At 36.4% G+C, this 18,618-nt stretch overlaps 1 protein-coding gene across 1 annotated transcript in view; it reads right to left on the reverse strand.

Annotated features, from left to right (window-relative positions):
* meis1b (Meis homeobox 1 b) overlaps window positions 1-18,618 on the reverse strand; it is a 598,746-nt gene that overhangs the window by 292,411 nt on the left and 287,717 nt on the right. The window lies entirely within an intron of this gene.

Consider the following 18,618-nt stretch of genomic DNA (forward strand, 5'->3'; position numbering starts at 1 on the left):
GGCTGGTTTTAGCTGGTTATTTTCCAGCATAACCAGCCAATAGCTGGCTGGAAATGGCCAAAACCCCTCAAAAAACAGTTAACAAGCTTTTTTTTTCAACAAGGAGAGGACAAGCTTTTTTTCAACAAGGAGAGAACCATAAATGCATATAAAACTGTAATTGTAACTGTACATTTATTATCTTTCTGTTTCTAAAGATGTTATGTCACCAAACACTTATTTTAATGTATTTAACTGTTTCATAAAACTGTTTTGTTTAAATGCAACAAAATATAGACTAAAGTCATTGAGAAATAGATTGAAATATTCATTTTGGGGTGCAAGGTGGACATGCGGATGACTTGATCTTCATATACTTTTGCAGTTACAGATTAGTTGTTTACACCCATGTAGAAGTAGCATACATCCATGCTACATGGAAATGGCTAAATACACATGGAAAAGCATGAGATGCAGTCATTTTAACAAACTTTGACCTTAACCTTTATTATCTTTATTCTTCAACGATTCCTACTTTCGACATTAATGTTAACTATCTTAAATCACCAACTAACCGATATAATGTACGTTGCTGGTTTGTGTGGATCACAATTAAAGTGCAGTTGTTGAACATGAAATAACTGCTAATTCAGATTATGACAAAGCATGTAATCATTTTGCTCACATAAATATTTATTTATTTGTGGTTTCTAGTTAAAAAAGAGAAATTATTTATTTTTTAAAATCAGAAATCGGTATCGAATTGGTCATCGAAAAACATTATCGGTGCATCACACCATTAAAAGCATTATGCATGCTTTTAAATATGCATCGTAAATAAGTCTTTGCCGACCGAAAGCACTAGATGGTGCCTGTATTCTTTATAAGTGGTGTGTTTGTGTGTGTGTGTGATGTTGTGGAGGCTGCATACTGAGTGTGCTGCTGATCTAGAAATGCTGTACGGTTGCAGCCGGGCTCCCCTGCTGGAGTGGTGTGTGTGAGGGCCAGACGCTGCTGTCAGCACTCACAGCTGACACACACACTCCTCAAACTCTACCTGCTGAGAGGAACCACTAGTCAAAATAAAAAACCTTTAGTTGAGACATGTTCCTCTGGTATAAATGGACATGAAAAGGCCTCTATGAAAGCACGGGATCTTGTTGTAATAGTGTGTCATGGGCTAGTAGCTACTGATGCTGCACTTACATTGTTGTTAATGCACTGTAGCAAAATGATTTGTCAGATTACTCAGCATGGACGTTCCGGCATTAGTCTGGGTTTCTATAAAATAAGGGACTGATATTGAGCGCATATAAATGGCAATGCAGAATACATACATATATTGTTAGTCTATGATTTTGTAGTTTTGTTATTTGGTGTTTGTTTGTTACAGAACATATGTTAAAAGTAACAGAATTTAGTGATTGTCCAACATGATTAGTGTGAATTAGCTTTAAATGTTCATTGTATTATGATACATAGAAGATAATAATGCTAAAATATTAGCCCACTGTACATGATTTGACAAAGGTTTTGTTGTCGATCCCAGTTGTAAGAGTAACAAATAATAACTTGACTAGTTAAATATTTGGAAAAGTGACAGAATTACGTTGAACTGCATCCTAATCATCACAAATACTGCAGAAGATCTACTGGAACCCGCACGAACCCAAGATTCCAACACAATCTCACGGCAATTCGTAACTTTTTCATTTAGTGGCTAATTCGTATGAATTCGTACGATCTAATTCGTACAATTTAGTACGATTTGCTTATCCCCCAATGACGGTTGGGGTTAGGGGTGGGGTCAGGTGCCACGCCTCCTTTTTAAAATCGTACCATTTCGTACGACTGAGCTCGTACGAATTCGTACGAATTAGCCACTAAACTGGCAAAACGTACAATACTTACGTTTTCTCGTGAGATCAGGCTGAAGATTCTCATAAAAAACAGTCAAGTTTGGTGAAGAAAAAAATCATGGTTTGGGGTTACATGCAGTATGGAGGCTTGCGAGAGGTCAACATCAAAAGCCTGAGGTATCAAGACATTTGGGCCACCTATTACATTGCAAACCACAGAAGAGGGCAAATTCTTCTTTTTATACATCAACCTCCACATCAAAGTTCCTGAAAGCAAAGAATCCTACATCCAGGATTGGCCAGACCACTCACCAGACATAAACATTATTGAGCATGTCTGAGGTAAGATGAAGGAGAAGGCATTGAAGATGAATCCAAAGATGAATCTCTGTGAACTCAACACAAATTGATTAAGTTACTGTCACGGCCTCACAAGGAAGACAATGGAGATTAAGGGTGCTTTCACACCTGTGAATCGATTCAGTTGTTCCGAAACAGAGATTACAAATGTTACATTGTTGCTGTTTGCTCTTGGAGCGGTTCGCTTTCACTCTGCAAAGTTTCTAATCGGACCAAAAGAGCTAAAACAAGTCACGTGCGAGTAAACTCTCCTCACATTGGTCAGAGTGTCAGGGTTTATTATGCAGAGTCCCGCTCAGCTTTCAGGAGAGGTGGTGGTTTGGTGGTGTTTGACAAGGTGCGCGCGACGTGTCTGAAGAGTGAGAAGAGATGCGGTGGGGAGGGGTGAGGAGGGTGCACGACGTAGCCTATTTGAGGATCGGGAGGGAGACGCGAGATTACCGAGAGATAATCACTCGTTTGTGGGCATCCGGAGACTTGCGAAACTTCCCGCCCTGCTCATAATTCTCTCTTCATATAGCTGTATTCCTATTACATATCCATAAAACACTGTGATATAACCGCACTCGAATCGGATCGCTTTCTCACTGCAATTGATCCGCTCTAGAGTTCGTTTCAATCGAGCCGAGACCACCTCCTTCAAGTGATCTCGGAGCGATTGATTTGGCGCGGATCCGAGAGCGATTGGTGGTTTCACATTTGCCAAGCGAACCGCGCTAACTGGGCAAAACTGTAGTTGTGAAAGCACCCTAAGACTTTCAAGTATTTATTCAAGCGAAACAGCATCAACTGATTGTGAAGCAGGTAAGTGATGAAGCAAAGTTCTGCATGATGAATCCAGTTCAATGATAACACCACACACACACACACTTTAAAGTTATTTCCCTTTAACAGGCTGTTTGTATCCACAAAAGAAAGGGGGGCATGCACGGAAGAGCACATGACACAACAGGGATTGACAAGCCGATGAGGAAGTTCATCTGACGTTGATTCCAGCCGGTGAGTGACTGGGGAAGGTGAGACTCTATAGGGAGTTCATGATTGGGGTAGCAGGTGCAGGCTGTTAGTATTCAGGTGACGGTTCACGCGAGTGGTGTGTGGTGGCTGGTGATTGGCTGAGGTGGTTGGGACTGCGGGAGCGAGCCGAGGGACAGTTACTTTATAGTTAATAGGTCTTACAAATTTAAGTGGATTAAACATAAAACAATTAAGTTGTCTAAAAAAACGAAATAATTGCATTGCTTCAATTTGTTTTATTTAGTTTGAACAAGCAGTTTGAGTGTCACTTTGTTACATATTAAAGAAATCAATTGTTATTACTATTTCTTTTTGGAATGGGGGAATTTTTGTACAGTGGGATGTCTGTTAAGAGCTGACGAGACACACTATAATGAGACAAGCATCATAAATGAAGGACGTTAAATTCAAATCACCCTAGAAGGATAAGTAAGTATGCATGTACGTATATAAATAAATAGAGCCATCGTTATCCATCGTGTGGTGTTTGTCATGCGGCGCTCAGCGGCGTGTTTAAAAGTCACCACAACACCCTCTGTCGCACAAAATGCTAGCATTTCACAGAGCTGGATATTAAGGAGGAAGTAAAGGGCAAAGATATGTCACTTTCAATCTGAAGATGAGGCGTCACGCTGAGTTTCCTTTTTTTTTTCTTTCCCCGCGTTTTCCTTTTCGCCACGAACGGCAAAATGCCAAAGGCCGCAGAGGGAGAGCATTTGGCTTCTCGAGCTTCAGCCGCCCAACCCCGCCGCTCTCCTTGCCTTCTCTTTTTTATTTATCTGTTCCGCCTTGGTTGTTTAGACCCAATTAAGAGGCTAATTGTGGAGATCAGGGAGGATTGCATTGTTGTAAAAGTACAGAGCGCATGGCTAATTGCCGCAGCAGCTGCCAGTGTTTATGAAAGCCGGGCGGTTCTGCGGTTCTCTCGGAGGAGACCGTGCGCTCATCCTGCTTCTGATGTGGTATAGAGAGAGCGCCAGGTGAGGGGCGAGCAGTTGCCAAAGTGTGCATTCACAGAATGGGAGCTGCAGAAATAATTACCACCACCGAGGGCTTCTCTTTCTCTTATCTCGGGCTCTGGCTCCCCTAGGCAGCCAGAACCTTGAGGATGACACCAAGCATGTGGCGGGACTCGGCGATATGGAAGCAGTCCAGGATACAGATCCTCTGCCAGCTTTTTATCTAAATGATCTCACACTTGTCTGTGCCAGGTGTTTTGGGCGGGAGTCTGTGAAATAAGGCATGCATTTTTGAGTCACCGCTGAGGCTGTTGTCAAGCAATGCTGTACTGGCTCCCACAGCAGATGGGGGGTTTTCGTAAAGTAAACTTTGAGAACGTCGTTCTGCTCGGCTGCAGCTTGTTTTGGATGGCGCTGGAATACCATCATGCCGTTTCTCAAAACGCAGAACATGATATGATGACATGACAGCTCTCGGGCCAGGTTTAGTCATTCTTTTGGCATTACTAAACGCTCTTTACATTGCAGCGTTGTTACGCATTTTTACATCTTCCTAGTGTTAGCTCACCTGATTGACAGTTTTGAACACTCTTTCAACATTAGCACTTTAGTGGTGTGTGTGTTTGTACACACACTCAGAAATAAAGGTACAAAATCACTCACTTGGACTGTACCTTTTCAATACAATGTTAACAGTTTCCTGTAGAATCTACAGTAACTTACTGGTACTAGTTTGCCAGTAACTTACTGTAAAGCAATTACAGCAAAAATACTGTATTTACATTTACAGCAATGCTTATCTTGCTGTATATGTATTTACAAAATTGTGTGCATGTATTTACTGTAAAATATACAGTAATTTTTACAATGAAACTTTAAAAAGACAGTAATATATTGCTCAACCATCCTACACTCTCAGAAATAAAGGTACGCAAGCTACCACTAGGGTGGCACCTTTTTGAAAAAGTAAAAATTTGTACCTAAAAGGTCAATATTAATACCTCAAGGGTACATATTAGTACCTAAAAAATACAAAAGTTCCTCTTACAATTAGTAGGTACTAATATATACTTTTAAGGTACCAATATGGACCCTTCAAGTATAAATGTCTACCTTTTGAAAAGGTACCACCTCAGTGACAGCTGGTGTACCTTTATTTCTGAGAGTGTACAATAAAATACACTTCAAATTACAGTTAAATACTGTGTTATTTACAAAAATCTTTAACACTAAAGGAACACTTTTGGGTCCCACTTTATATTAAGTGGCCTTAACTAATATCTACTTACACAGGATTTAATAGTTTGTTACAATGTACTTATTGTGTAAATACATGTATTTACTGTGTACTTACGCTTGATTAAATAAATGTATGTAATTACATCTGTAATTAACTTTTGTAATTACATTTGTAAATACACTGTTGACCATCCCTTACACCTTAACCCACGCTTAAACTTACCCATGCCACCAAAGCTGTCCATAACCCAACCTCTATCCCAACTCAAAAGCACCACAAGTGTTCTCAAATACATTATAAACACAGTAAGTACATTGTATTTATTTTTTGATTTGAGTACATAGTAGTTAAGGACACCTAATATAAAGGGGGACCCACTTTTGTACCACACAGGTGGACATTTGGACTTTATACAACAGTCCTCTAATCTAATGGAATTAAGACTGCATTACATCATTTTATATGTATTTTGGTATATTGATATATTTGGACATTACAGAATTCTTCCGAATTAGCATTAACATCAAACAAGAATCTCTGACATGCTTCTCTGTCTTGTATCTGGTGTCCTCCATCCTTCCCACCCTCTCCCCAACCTGCCTGGCTGCCCCATCGCTCCCGCTCTCTCATTAATCTGTCCACAGGAACGTCCGGCTGTGCGGCAGCTTGACTGCTCATTTATTCTGTTTAAAATAGCGACGCCGGTGATAAATGTCCCGCAGAGTGCACATGTGCTAAAATATTCATAAATTGGAACTCTTAATTTGCCAAGGTGGAAAACCAATAAATTTCGGGAGTGGTGACAAGTCATGTTATATTTATATGAATATGCAGGCCACGGGTGAGGCATTGAGATTAATACGCTTGCTATTAGCCAATGTAATTTTCTTTTTTGTGAAATTAGCACGTTGACTAGTTATTATTATTATTGTTATTATTATTACAACCCCAAATCATAAAAAGTTGGGACAAAATGTAAAACGCAAATCAAAAAGAAAGTAGTGATTTTCTAAGCTTGAAATATTTTGTTGTCTACAATGAAATACAAGTCAAAGTATATTTATTATTACTATATTTAATATTATTATGTTATTATTATTATTATTATTACTATTATTTTATTATTATTATTATTACTATTATTTTATTATTATTATTATTATCATTATTTCATTATTATTAGTATAATTATTATTATTGTTTTCATTTTCATTATTATTATCATTATTTTATTTGTATTATTATTATTATTTATTATTATTATTTTTATTATTATTATTATTATTTTTCAATATTATTATTTTAATTTTATATAATTCTAACAATGCACACTTTTTTTTTTTTTTTACAAGGCAACATCAATTAAGAGACACAGCTTTTTTCTTCCATCGTTTGGGTTATGAAAATATTTAGAGATTATGTAGCCTCTAACAACATTCTTCTCATATGATGGAAATAATTTTTCATTATTAAAAATGTTTTAGGGCTCTCGCAAAGTAAATTTTGTATAACTAATAGGGTTAAGGAGATTCATTAAAAAATTTTGCACAAAATTTAAAATATCAATTCTTCAGTGTCAAAATGTTGATGCGTCTTGTTAATTTTGTGGATTTGTCAAAGAAACACCTCTCAATTTTCATTTATTTAATGTGGTGTTTTTTAAGTTCACAAATTTCACAGTTTTTATTTTTTGAATTCATTGTTCATTTTTTTTTTTATATTTAATGCAAAATGTTTTATTCATACGCCGAAATGGCTTAAATCTCCATTGTTTTTTCCCATTTTTATTTCTTTTTCTATATTAAGTAATAGCTTTAATTCACGTAAAGCCATACATGCAAATCTACAGTTTTGGGTTTATTTTCTTATTATTATTATTTCTTTTCCCTCTGTATGTTATCTTTACACTTAGGAGATATAATTGCCATATTTCCCTGTTATTGTACAAGTTTGACCAAAAAATAAATAAATAAATAAAATATAAATAAATAAAAATCCCCAAAACAAATCATCAAGTCAGAATTATAAAACCCCCTTTAAATAATTTTTCCTTTTCTAAATATTTCCCAAATGATGTTTAACAGAGCAAGGAAATTTTCACAGTAAGTCTGATAATATTTTTTCTTCTGGAGAAAGTCTTATTTGTTTTATTTTGACTAGAATAAAAGTTTTAAATAAAAAAAATATATATATATATATATATTTTAAGGACAAACTTATTAGCCACCTTAAGCTATATATTTTTGATAGTCTATAGAACAAACCATAGTTATACAATAACTTGCCCAATTACCCTAACCTGCCTAGTTACCCTAATTAACCTAGTTAAGCCTTTAAATGTCACTTTAAGCTGTATAGAAGTGTCTTGAAAAATATCTAGTCAAATATTATTTACTGTCATCATAGCAAAGATAAAATAAATCAGTTATTAGAAAGTAGTAATTAAAACTATTATATTTAGAAATGTGTTGAAAAAAATCTCTCCGTTAAACAGGTATTGGTGAGAAAAAAAAAAAATATATGTGTGTGTGTGTGTATGTGTGTGTGTATGTATTTATGGGTATATTGATGTAATTGCAGAAGAAATTGCAACATTCAGCTTTTGTATGAGAACTAAGATTTAGCACAATGACATTTTTGCCTTCATACCATCAAAAAATGATGTTTTCTGTATGTTCAAGCTTATTTAAAATGGGGGTTTAGATAAGTGTATGTTTTATTTATTGTTTAGTACATTTTATATTCAAATGAATATGCAGGCTATGAGTGAGACATTGAGATTAATATGCTTGCTATTAGCCAATTGTAATTTCCTTTTTTAGTTGTTGCAAAATTAGCATGTTGGCTGATGTGTGAGGAGACAATAATAATATGTTCGACGCTTTGATGTGGTTTCCAACAGAAACCAAATTTGAAGAATTGTTGTTGCTAATCGACAGGCCTTTGTTGAGGACCACCAGAAATCAAACCGCTAGATTTGAAATCAAGCCCCTCTGATTAAAGACATCGCGCACAGCTGTTTTATATCACTTTCATTTCCCTTTTTGGTCCTTGAATGCATCCTTATGCATACCCTTTAGCATTATGAAAAGTTATTAGTTTGAATAAATCCATCTCTGTCCAGCGAAGAGATGGCAATGAAAGCACACGCGTATGAAGTTACATTTACTATCCCACCCTGAACTCTACTAGGCATGAGATGATAACCGGTTTCAAGGTGTACCATGGTTTGGAAAAGTCACGGTTTGTTGTACTGTTATACTGGTCCTACGATATATGTAAGTTTTGTTTTTTTATGTGGAGTTTTTGGTCCCACTTAATATTAAGTGGCCTTAACTAATATGTACTTACACAGGAATTAAGTTACAATGTTACAATGTACTTATTTTGTAAATACATGTATTTACTGTGTACTTATGCTTGATTAAATACATGTATGTAATTACATCTGTAAATAACTTTTGTAATTAGATTTGTAAATACACTGTTGACCATCCATTACACCTTAACCCACCCTTAAACCTACCCATGCCACCAAAGCTGTTCATAACCCAACCTCTATCCCAACTCAAAAGCACCACAAGTGTTCTCAAATACATCATAAACACAGTAAGTACAATGTATTTATTTTTTGATGTAAGTACATAGTAGTTAAGGACACTTAATATAAAGTGGGACCAAGTTTTTTAAGACAACAATATCTCCATCAGAAAAAGACCCTCCACATCAAGAGCTACTGGTCAGCCCACGATTCAGCAAACATTTGAAAAACAAATAGCTTTTACACCAACATCCAAGCATGCCGTTGACCTGAACAGTGCAGCGGCTTACTTTATATAGGAATTAAAGATATTCAAAGATGCCTTTTCAAGTTGTAAAAAAATCTGTTTTTTGAAAAGAATGAAGACAGCAGCAGTCGATGATTTATTTTAATTATTTACCCTGACATGTTTACTGTCCCAAAATATTCTTCAAATAAAATAAATTGTACTCAATGGAGAAAAAAGTTGTTGTTTTTACCCAGACATTTGAAATGAACAATCTGCTACTATGCTGGTACATTGGCATTTGTAGCTCCGCCCTCTTTTGAAAAGAACACAATCTCATTTGAATTTAAAGCGACAGTCACCAAAAAGGCACAATTTGGATTAAAGCCAAATATTTTGAGCTGAATCTTCACTTGCCTTGGCTCACTTTATGTCAAAAGAAAAGAAAGATATCCAAAGATGCCTTTTTAGTTTTTAAAGAGAAATCTATGTTTTTGAAACTATTGAAGACAATGAAGAAGTCAATGATTCTAATTATTTAGAATCATTCTATAATTCTATGATTAATTTTGTTGTTTTTACCCAGACATTTAACAGGAACATTCTGCCACTATGCTGACTCATGGGCATTTGTAGCTCCGCCCTCTTTTGAAAAGAGCACATTAGAATATAAAGCGACAGTCAACATGACGGCGCAATTTGGATCAAAGATAAAAAGTGAAAGTTTTTAAAGAGGTATAAAATATTATTTGTCAGGTATCTTAAGCTGAATCTTCAATTGCACTGGTTTACTTTATATCCAAAAAAAAGAAAGATATCCAAAGATGCCTTTTTAAGTTGTAAAGAAATCAGTGTTTTTAAAAACTAACGAAGACAGCAGAAGTCCATGATTTATTTTAACTATTTAGCTTTATATGTTTACTGATCCAAAATGTTTCAAATGTTTCTTAAAATATAATCAACAAACATTACTAAATTACCCAGACATTTAAAACGAACTATTTGCCACTATGCTGACTCACGGGCATTTGTAGCTCCACCCTCTTTCGAAAAGAGCACAATCTCATTTGAATTTAAAGTGACAGGCACAATTTGGATAAAAGCCTAAAAGGAGCAGTTTTGAAGAATGAATCTGGTGTTTTGAGCTAAATTTTCACTTGCAGTGTCTTATTTTATAAATAGAAGTTCTAGTAAACTGAAACTGTCATTTTTTATTTATTTTATATCCAAAGAAAGGAAAAATATCCAAAGATGCTCTTTTAAGTTTTCAAGTTTTTGAAAGTACACTGTAAAAAAAATCTGTAATTTTATTTTTTCCCGGCAGCTAGGATACAGGAAAATTTTAAATTAAATTACAGCCATTAAATTACAGAAATTTACCATAAAATAACGAACGTTAAATTACAGAAATTTCCTTAAGTGTAAATGTCCTGCAATTTTGTCATTTAATGTCTATTTTACGTTAATTTCAGTAATTTCTGCAGATTTGGTTTGAAAAAATTCTGCAGAATTTTTTGAAAAAAAAGTAAAATAACAGATTTTTTATAGTGTAATGAAGACAGCAGAAGTCAATGATATATTTTATTAATGTAGCCTGACATGTTTACCATTCCAAAATATTTAAAATGTTTCTTAAAATTAAATATATTGGGTTAAATGGGGAAAAAGTTGTTGATTTTACCTAGGCATTTAAAAAGAACAACTTTTAGATCAGTAATCACAATACTGTGAAACCATGGTATTTTATCCAAGGTTATCATCAGAATCTTATATCGGCCCATGCTTAAACTCTACAGTACGTTGTTCTGTTTTGCCAACAAAACTTTTGTCTGTGTGGATTCTTTGCAGGTGAGCACAGGGTGGCAGCTGCTTCCTGCAGTGTTTTCCTGCTTAGGTCAGTCTCTCCTGGGGACGCAATGACAGAAACTAGGCCAGATGGTGCAGAGAGAGAGAGAGAGAGAGAAAGAGAGACAGAGCGGTCTGCTCTCAACCTGACCAACTGCACTGCATTCAAGGTGAGTTAAAAAAAGAAGAAGAAAAAAGACATTCCCCACAGGAAAGAAGAAATCACAAATGAGATCTCTCTAATATCTCCGCCATTGCTCCTAGACAGCAATGAGGTCAGACCCAGTGCATGTAGAGATTTTTGTAGTATTTTTTAAATAGATATGAACAAACTAATGTCAGTCAATGACATTGATAAAATCAATGGGCCCTATCATACACCCGGCACAATGTGGCGCAAGGACCGGCACAATAGTCTTTTGCTACTTTAAGATTGGCGCAAGGCCAGGGTCATTTTGAGGTGTTGCGCCACACTGTTTAAATAGCAAATGCATTTGCGCTTAAATGTGCGGCCATAGACGTTCTGGTCTAAAAAAGCAGGCGTGTTTTGGCGCGTTGCTATTTTGAGAAACTGAAAATAGTCTGTTCTTTAGACCAGAACAAAGTCGGTCTATTGTCTGGCGCAAAGTGCGCCTGGCTTACACACTACACACAAGATGTAGAGCAATACGCAAATATCTTTACATATGAAAAAGATATAATATCTTAAAGATATATATATAATAAGGATATATATAGGATATAAATAAAAAATGATTAAAATATCACAAAACATATTAAATTTTAGCCTACATGAATTTAAAAACCACTGCCTTCATACTTTCTTCATCTCGGGAGGCTTTTTTAGTTTATTCAATTAGCTTTTGTATAATGTTATTATTATTAGCAGTATTATTTATTATATCCATATTTATATTTGTTTTATTAAAAACAAGCTTAGATTTGTCCACCTGTCAGGTTTTAGACCATATGGGGCACAGCATGTGTATTTGGAAATAACTCAGTATTTTGTCCACACTTTGTTATTATTAATCATTTATTTGTTTGCTGAAAATTAGAACTGAATTTAGAAATAGTTTTGAAACAAATCTTTGCGCTTAACAAACAAAATTAATTATTTATAGGCTAATTGATGTATGTGCGTAAAGGTTTCCCTATCCATGAGAGCAAAAGCGAAAGTGAACTTACTTTACGTCATGTTAATAGCAATGCGCTTATGGCGCGACGCAGCTGGCTCTTAAAGGTAATGGGAGATGAGACTCTGATTGGTTTATTCTCAAAACACACCTTTAACTCATTAAGAAAATAAACTCAACCCTTTTAGGCCATGCGCCATGACGCAAAGCGGATTTTCCCGTCCTTAAGGTAGCAAATTGCGTTCTGATACGCCCTGAAAGCGTTTGCGCCCTGCGTGTTGCGCTCTGCGTATGGACTGTCAAAAAAAAGCCCTATAAGTCTGCAGAGATTTCAGGTCTTAATCAGCTCTTTAAGGGGGCCTTTAAGCTCTTTAAGGGGATATATATATATATATATATATATATATATATATATATATATATATATACAAAAATGCTGTAAACACAGATTATTTTGAAAACATTGTCATGTAGATGATAATTTATTATTCAAAGTCCAATTCATTATTGGCTTCTTCATAATTGTCATGTAACCCATGTGAACATTAAACTCACCATCTTGCAATGTCTCGACCCAGTGTTGGTATAGCGAAGACTATTGTGATTAACTTTTAAAGGGGTCCTATTATGCCCTTTTTTTTGTTTTACAAGATGTTAAATAAGTCTCTGATGTCCCTAGACTGTGTATGTGAATTTCCAGCTCAAAATACCACACAAATAATGTTTTATAACTCTTTGAATCTGTCCCTTTTAAGCTTTGCTCCAAATCGTGCCATTTTTAAAGACTGTCGCTTTAAATTCAAATGAGAATTGATTCAAATGCTATTTTCAAAAGAGGGCGGAGCTACAAATGCTTATGTGTCAGCAAAGTGGCAGATTCAAAAACAAAGTTCTATGCTAATGAGGGCAAAAACATCACCAGTGGGCGGGGTCACGTACAAGGGAGAATGTTAATCGAAGTGTACATTGTTTGTTTTTGTTTTTTGGACTGTTTTTATCAATTCTGATTATAAAAAAACTGAATTAAGTAATTTTTACCATTATAGGCTGGCTATATTCACACACCAATGCCACACAACTGTGTTTACACCCCTTACAAAAGTTGTTTTTGCATAATAGCTCCTCTTTAAAGCTATAATGCTTGCTTATTTCATTTTTTTAGGCGAGTCATTTTCTCTCATTGTTTTTCTTTTGTAAGACTAATTCCATTAACACAAGACAAACAGCGCAGCGCGACATATCTGGGATTTCTTTTCCCCTTGTCATCTGCAACTTTCTTCTCTTCTGAGGCTTTGATCTAAAATTGGCCTCTGTAGAAGACTTGTGTACAGTCATATTCATGTGGGCTTTGAACATACCGAAAGGCCTCATAGCTGCCGTCGCTTTTATCCTCTGATTCCTTTTCCCTGGGAAACGACGAGCATATGGCAAACACCCTCACTGGATTCTCAGACAACGGGAGGGACCATACTCCGATTCCTGCATCCTGTCATCCCGGCGAATCCCAGGGTGCTCCCCGAACCCTCCCTCCCTCGCATATGCACACACACACACACACACACACACACACATACACACACCGTCTCCTCCAGACTTCGAAATGCGCTCTGCGTTTGTCTGACATCCGTGAAACTGGAACACTGTTGTAATCCCTCTCTAATTTGGCATTATTTTTTACATTTTTTTACCTTTTCTACCTGCTTGTTCAAGCTACTTAATTATAATAAGCTGAATCATGACAATTTTTGGGGGGGATTGCTTAATTGGGCAGCACTGTGGCTTAGTGGTTAGTATTGTCACCTCACAGCCTGAAGGTCGCTGGCCCAAGTCCTGGCTGGGCCAGTTGGCATTTCTGTGTAGAGTTTGCATGTTCTCCACATGTTGGCATGGGTTTCCTCTGGGTGCTCCGGTTTACCCCACAGTCCAAACACATGGTGAATTGAATGAACTAAATTGGCTCGTGTATGTCCTGTATGTGTAAGTCCTCGTGTATGAGATTTAAGGTTTGAGGCTCTGCTGAAGTCTGTTCTGAAATGAAAGTGTCAGAATTGACGTCATTCTCTATGGTTTTTAATGATGCGCGACTCGCATTGACAGGTGAAAATCTGATCTACCTGCTTACAGTGCAGACACGACAGCACAGATCCAATTCATATCGGATAAATTTCCACATATGAACAAGGCCAGTGACGCAGTGGCCCAGTAGGGAGTGCTGTCGCCTCACAGCAAGAAGGTCGCTGGTTCAAGTCTCGGCTGGGTCAGTGTGCGTTTCTGTGTAGAGTTTGCATGTTCTCCCTGCGTTCGCGTGGGTTTCCTCCGGGTGCTCCGGTTACCCCTACATTCCAACCAAGTGTGCCGCAAGCCTGCGTTTGAGTGAAGGTCTTGGCCGTTAGATCGCCCCCTGGGGGCTGGCTGCAGTACAAGTCATAAAGCCCGCCTCCTCCATGTTAATGAAGGAGACTTGAGCCCAAATAAAAAAAATTATTACACTTGCAATAAAATGTCCCGAACGATGGTTCTGGTGGATTAAGGCACTGGTTATTGTGCTGAAATAGGTACAGATCTTTATTTTTGTAAACAGTTTGTTTTTAGCAGTAATTTAATGCTGGGCGTGTCATCGTGATTGACAGCTGTGATTGACAGTTTCTCAAAGCAGCGCGTCTGAGCTTCGGCAGGAGACTGAAGTGTTATTATTCGATTTCTGTGTTATTTTACCATGATAAAATGAGTTCAGCAGTAAACTATAGTTTCTGACATACATGATCCTGGTGGAACACTGTTTATTCGCTAAGGTCAGGGCTTTTTTCGGGCTTTATTAGTTTGCTGATACACGCCTAGCCACCCAGATGGCAAAACACACTCGGACCAGTTCGGCTAGATTCTCACCTGCCGGAGACTTACCCCTCAGAGCTCAGACTGACTACCTCTGCTGGACCTACTCCGGATGCCTGGACTCACTGCCCGATTCCAGCCCGAGTCAATCGAGCCAGATGCGGCGGCCGAGCGAGCCGGCGTTGCCGCATGCGAGCCGGAATCAGCCCGCGACGCCGCGAGTAGGTTATGCGCTGCGGCCCGGAGCTGGCGCGATTGAATATAAAAAACCCTCATATTTGTTAACGTTATTACATCCATCTGTGTTGATATGACAGCAAACGCATGCTGAGAAGTTCGGGGGGCGTGGTTGATTTTACATAAAGCGTTTGGTTGGAAGTTCGACTCCGCTCATTTTCGCGGCTCCTCCTCTGGCTCCATCAGACAGTCTTTCTGCGCATGTCAAGGCTCCAATTTCATCAGTCTTTTGCGACAGTTTGTGCCCGTCAAGCAGGCGTTTTGCCCTCAAGGCGTTCAATGGGAAAAGGGGCTGTCGCGTCGTCCATATTTTTTACAGTCATTGATTCCAACGGTACAGGTGAATTGGGTAGGCTAAATTGTCCGTAGTGTATGAGTGTGTGTGAATTTGTGTGTGGAAGTTTCCCAGAGAAGGGTTGTGGCTAGAAGGGAATCTGCTGCATAAAAAATGTGCTGGATAAATTGGTGGTTCATTCCGCTGTGGTGACCCTGGGTTATTAAAGGAACTAAGCCAACAAGAAAATGAATGAATGAATGAATAAATGAACGAATGAACAAGGCCTGAATCTGATTTGAGTAAATCAGAATCCAAATGATTTGTTCCTGCGTACACGTACATGGGCCATATCCGATCTGTGCCACATGGGAGGAAAAGTTCGGAATTGAGTCACTTGAACAGTGCAGTGCAAATGCGGCCTAAGTGAAGCGTTCCGTTTAACATGTTTGCATTTATTAGGTGGGCTAGAAAACACCTTTACCCTTGAAGCCTTGTTTGTTAATGCAAGGGGAATTAAAGGCACAGCAATAATGATCAACATGTCCTTCAATTGATAAATGGCCACTCTTGATTCAAGAGCCACTTGACGCCATTGTCACCTGCAAAGGAGTGAGAACACGTATAAAAGCCAATCCAGTCTCGTAAAATAACTGATTTGACAAACTCAGCATTTGTTGGGAGGCAGTCAATGTAATTTATTATCTTAATTGGAGCATCTCCCTTTTTTCTCTTGTAATTAATGTCAAGAATGTCTTCTTAATATAGGGCAATCACGGTAATTGGCATTGCTTAAAGAAGGAGAAAGATCAAAGCTTAATTTGCTCAAGTGAGAACACTGAATTGCTGGACTCCTTCAATCTAATTGGCTAACTTTTGTGTGTGCGCGTGTCCTGTTAGTGGTGTGTGCTAAGGAAATCAACACCATCACTCTTGCTCAGGGATGCAATTACCTATTTTTGGAAGAGTGTATAGCATTAAATATATATTTGAGAGGGTGTCATGTTGACGTAGTGGATAGCACAATCGCCTCACAGCAAGAAGGTTGCTGGTTCGAGCCCCGGCTAGGTAAGTTGCATTTCTGTGTAGAGTTTGCATGTTCACCTCATGTTTGCATGGGTTTCCTTTGGGTGCTCCGGTTTCCCCCATTGTTTAATAAACAAAATTGGTCGGTGTGTGTGTGTGTGTGTGTGTGAATGCAAGAGTGTATAGGTGTTTCCCAGTGTTGGGTTGCGGCTGAGGTCATCTGTTGTGTAAAACATATGCTGGATAAGTTGGCGGATCACTCCGCTGTGGCAACCCCTGATTAATAAAGGGACTTAGTCGAAAAGAAAATGATTGAATGAATGAATGAATATTTTTGAGAGGTAGAGATATGTATTCCAATATAGGGTTTTGCCAAACGACTGATAAAAAGGGAACAAAAGCTCACAAACTTACAGTCACAAAAATACCAAATACCAGTAGAGGTCAGAATAGTGTGCACTGAAATCTGCTGCTAAAACTGATTTTCATAGATCTATATGCATAAATTGTATATATAAAATGCATGTATGCATGTAAAATACATGTATTTGTATACTGTCAAATTCATGTATTTATAAAGTTTCAACTGTGGATACTTTAATAATAGTAATAATAATAATAATAATTATAATAATAAGAAAATATAACAACAATAACAATAACAACAACAACAACAACAACAACAACATAATAATAATAATATTAATAATAATAATTATTATTATTAATATTATTTACAACAACAGTGACAACAAGATCATCAACAGCAACAACATAAACAACAACAACAACAACAACAATAATAATAATAATAATAATAAAAATAATAACCACATTTATAATAATGTTGTTGTTGTTGTTGTTGTTATTCATTCATTTTTCTTTGGCTTAGTCCCTTCTTTCATCAGGAGTCGCTACAGCGGAAGAAACCACCATTATTATTATTATTATTATCATTACTATTAATATTATTTATATTATTATTGTTGTTGTTATTATTATTAATACTATTATTAAAATATTATTATTACTATTTCAACAACTTCATAATCAACAATAACAGCATTAATTTAAATAAGTAAATAAGTAAATAATAATAATAAAAATAATAATAATAATAATAATAATAATAATAATAATAATAATAATGGTGGTTCATTCTGCTGTGGCAACCCCTGATTAAGAAGGGACTTTGCCGAAGGAAAATAAATTAATAATAATAATAATAAAAATATTAATAAATATTAATAATAATAATAATGATAACAAGAATATTTTACTATTATTATTAATGATAACAATAATAATAATAATAATAATAATAATAATAATAATAATAATAATAACAATAATATTAATAATAATATTAATAATAATAACAACAATAATAATAATAAAAAAATAAAATAAAAATAATAATAATAATAATAAAATTAATGGCGGTTCATTCCGCTGTGGTAAACCCTGATAAATAGGGGACTAAGCAGAGGGATAATAAATAATAATAACAAAACAACAACTACAACAATAATAAGAATAAGAATAATAAAAATAAGAATAAGAATAATATTTTTTTTATGTATCTAAAATATATTTTGTACATTTCTGGGGACACTTTTAGCAGTCAAACCTAACACCTGACAAACTCTACCTTGGAAATTACCAAAACACCATAGCAAAGTGGCAATAGTGAGTTTAGCACATAAAAGCAGTCCTTGCGTTCTCATCAGAAAATATATAAATCTAGTTTCTCAGGTTTGTTCCTCAAGGGTTCACACAGGTAATGTTAAATGCCTTTATTCCATTTATAGCCCTGCAAACAGATCTAATTAAAACGGCCATGTCTAATCTGATTTCGAATTCAATTAAAGCGCAGATTGCCGTGCCGTCCGCATGGACTCCATTCGCTTATTGACAGCTTTTTTTCCCGATGTTTTCTACAAGGTAAAACAATTACATCTTTAGTGCGAGAATCATGCATTAAGCCATCTCCAAGGATGTGTATCTCGTTCTTTCATCATAAAGAGAATACATGTACCGCTCCAGCTCAGAAAGGCGCAATTACCATAGATTATCACCAACACAGC

The sequence above is a fragment of the Danio rerio genome, chromosome 13 (assembly GCF_052040795.2).
Source record: "Danio rerio strain M-AB ecotype USA chromosome 13, GRCz13ab, whole genome shotgun sequence".
Lineage (NCBI taxonomy): Eukaryota > Metazoa > Chordata > Actinopteri > Cypriniformes > Danionidae > Danio > Danio rerio.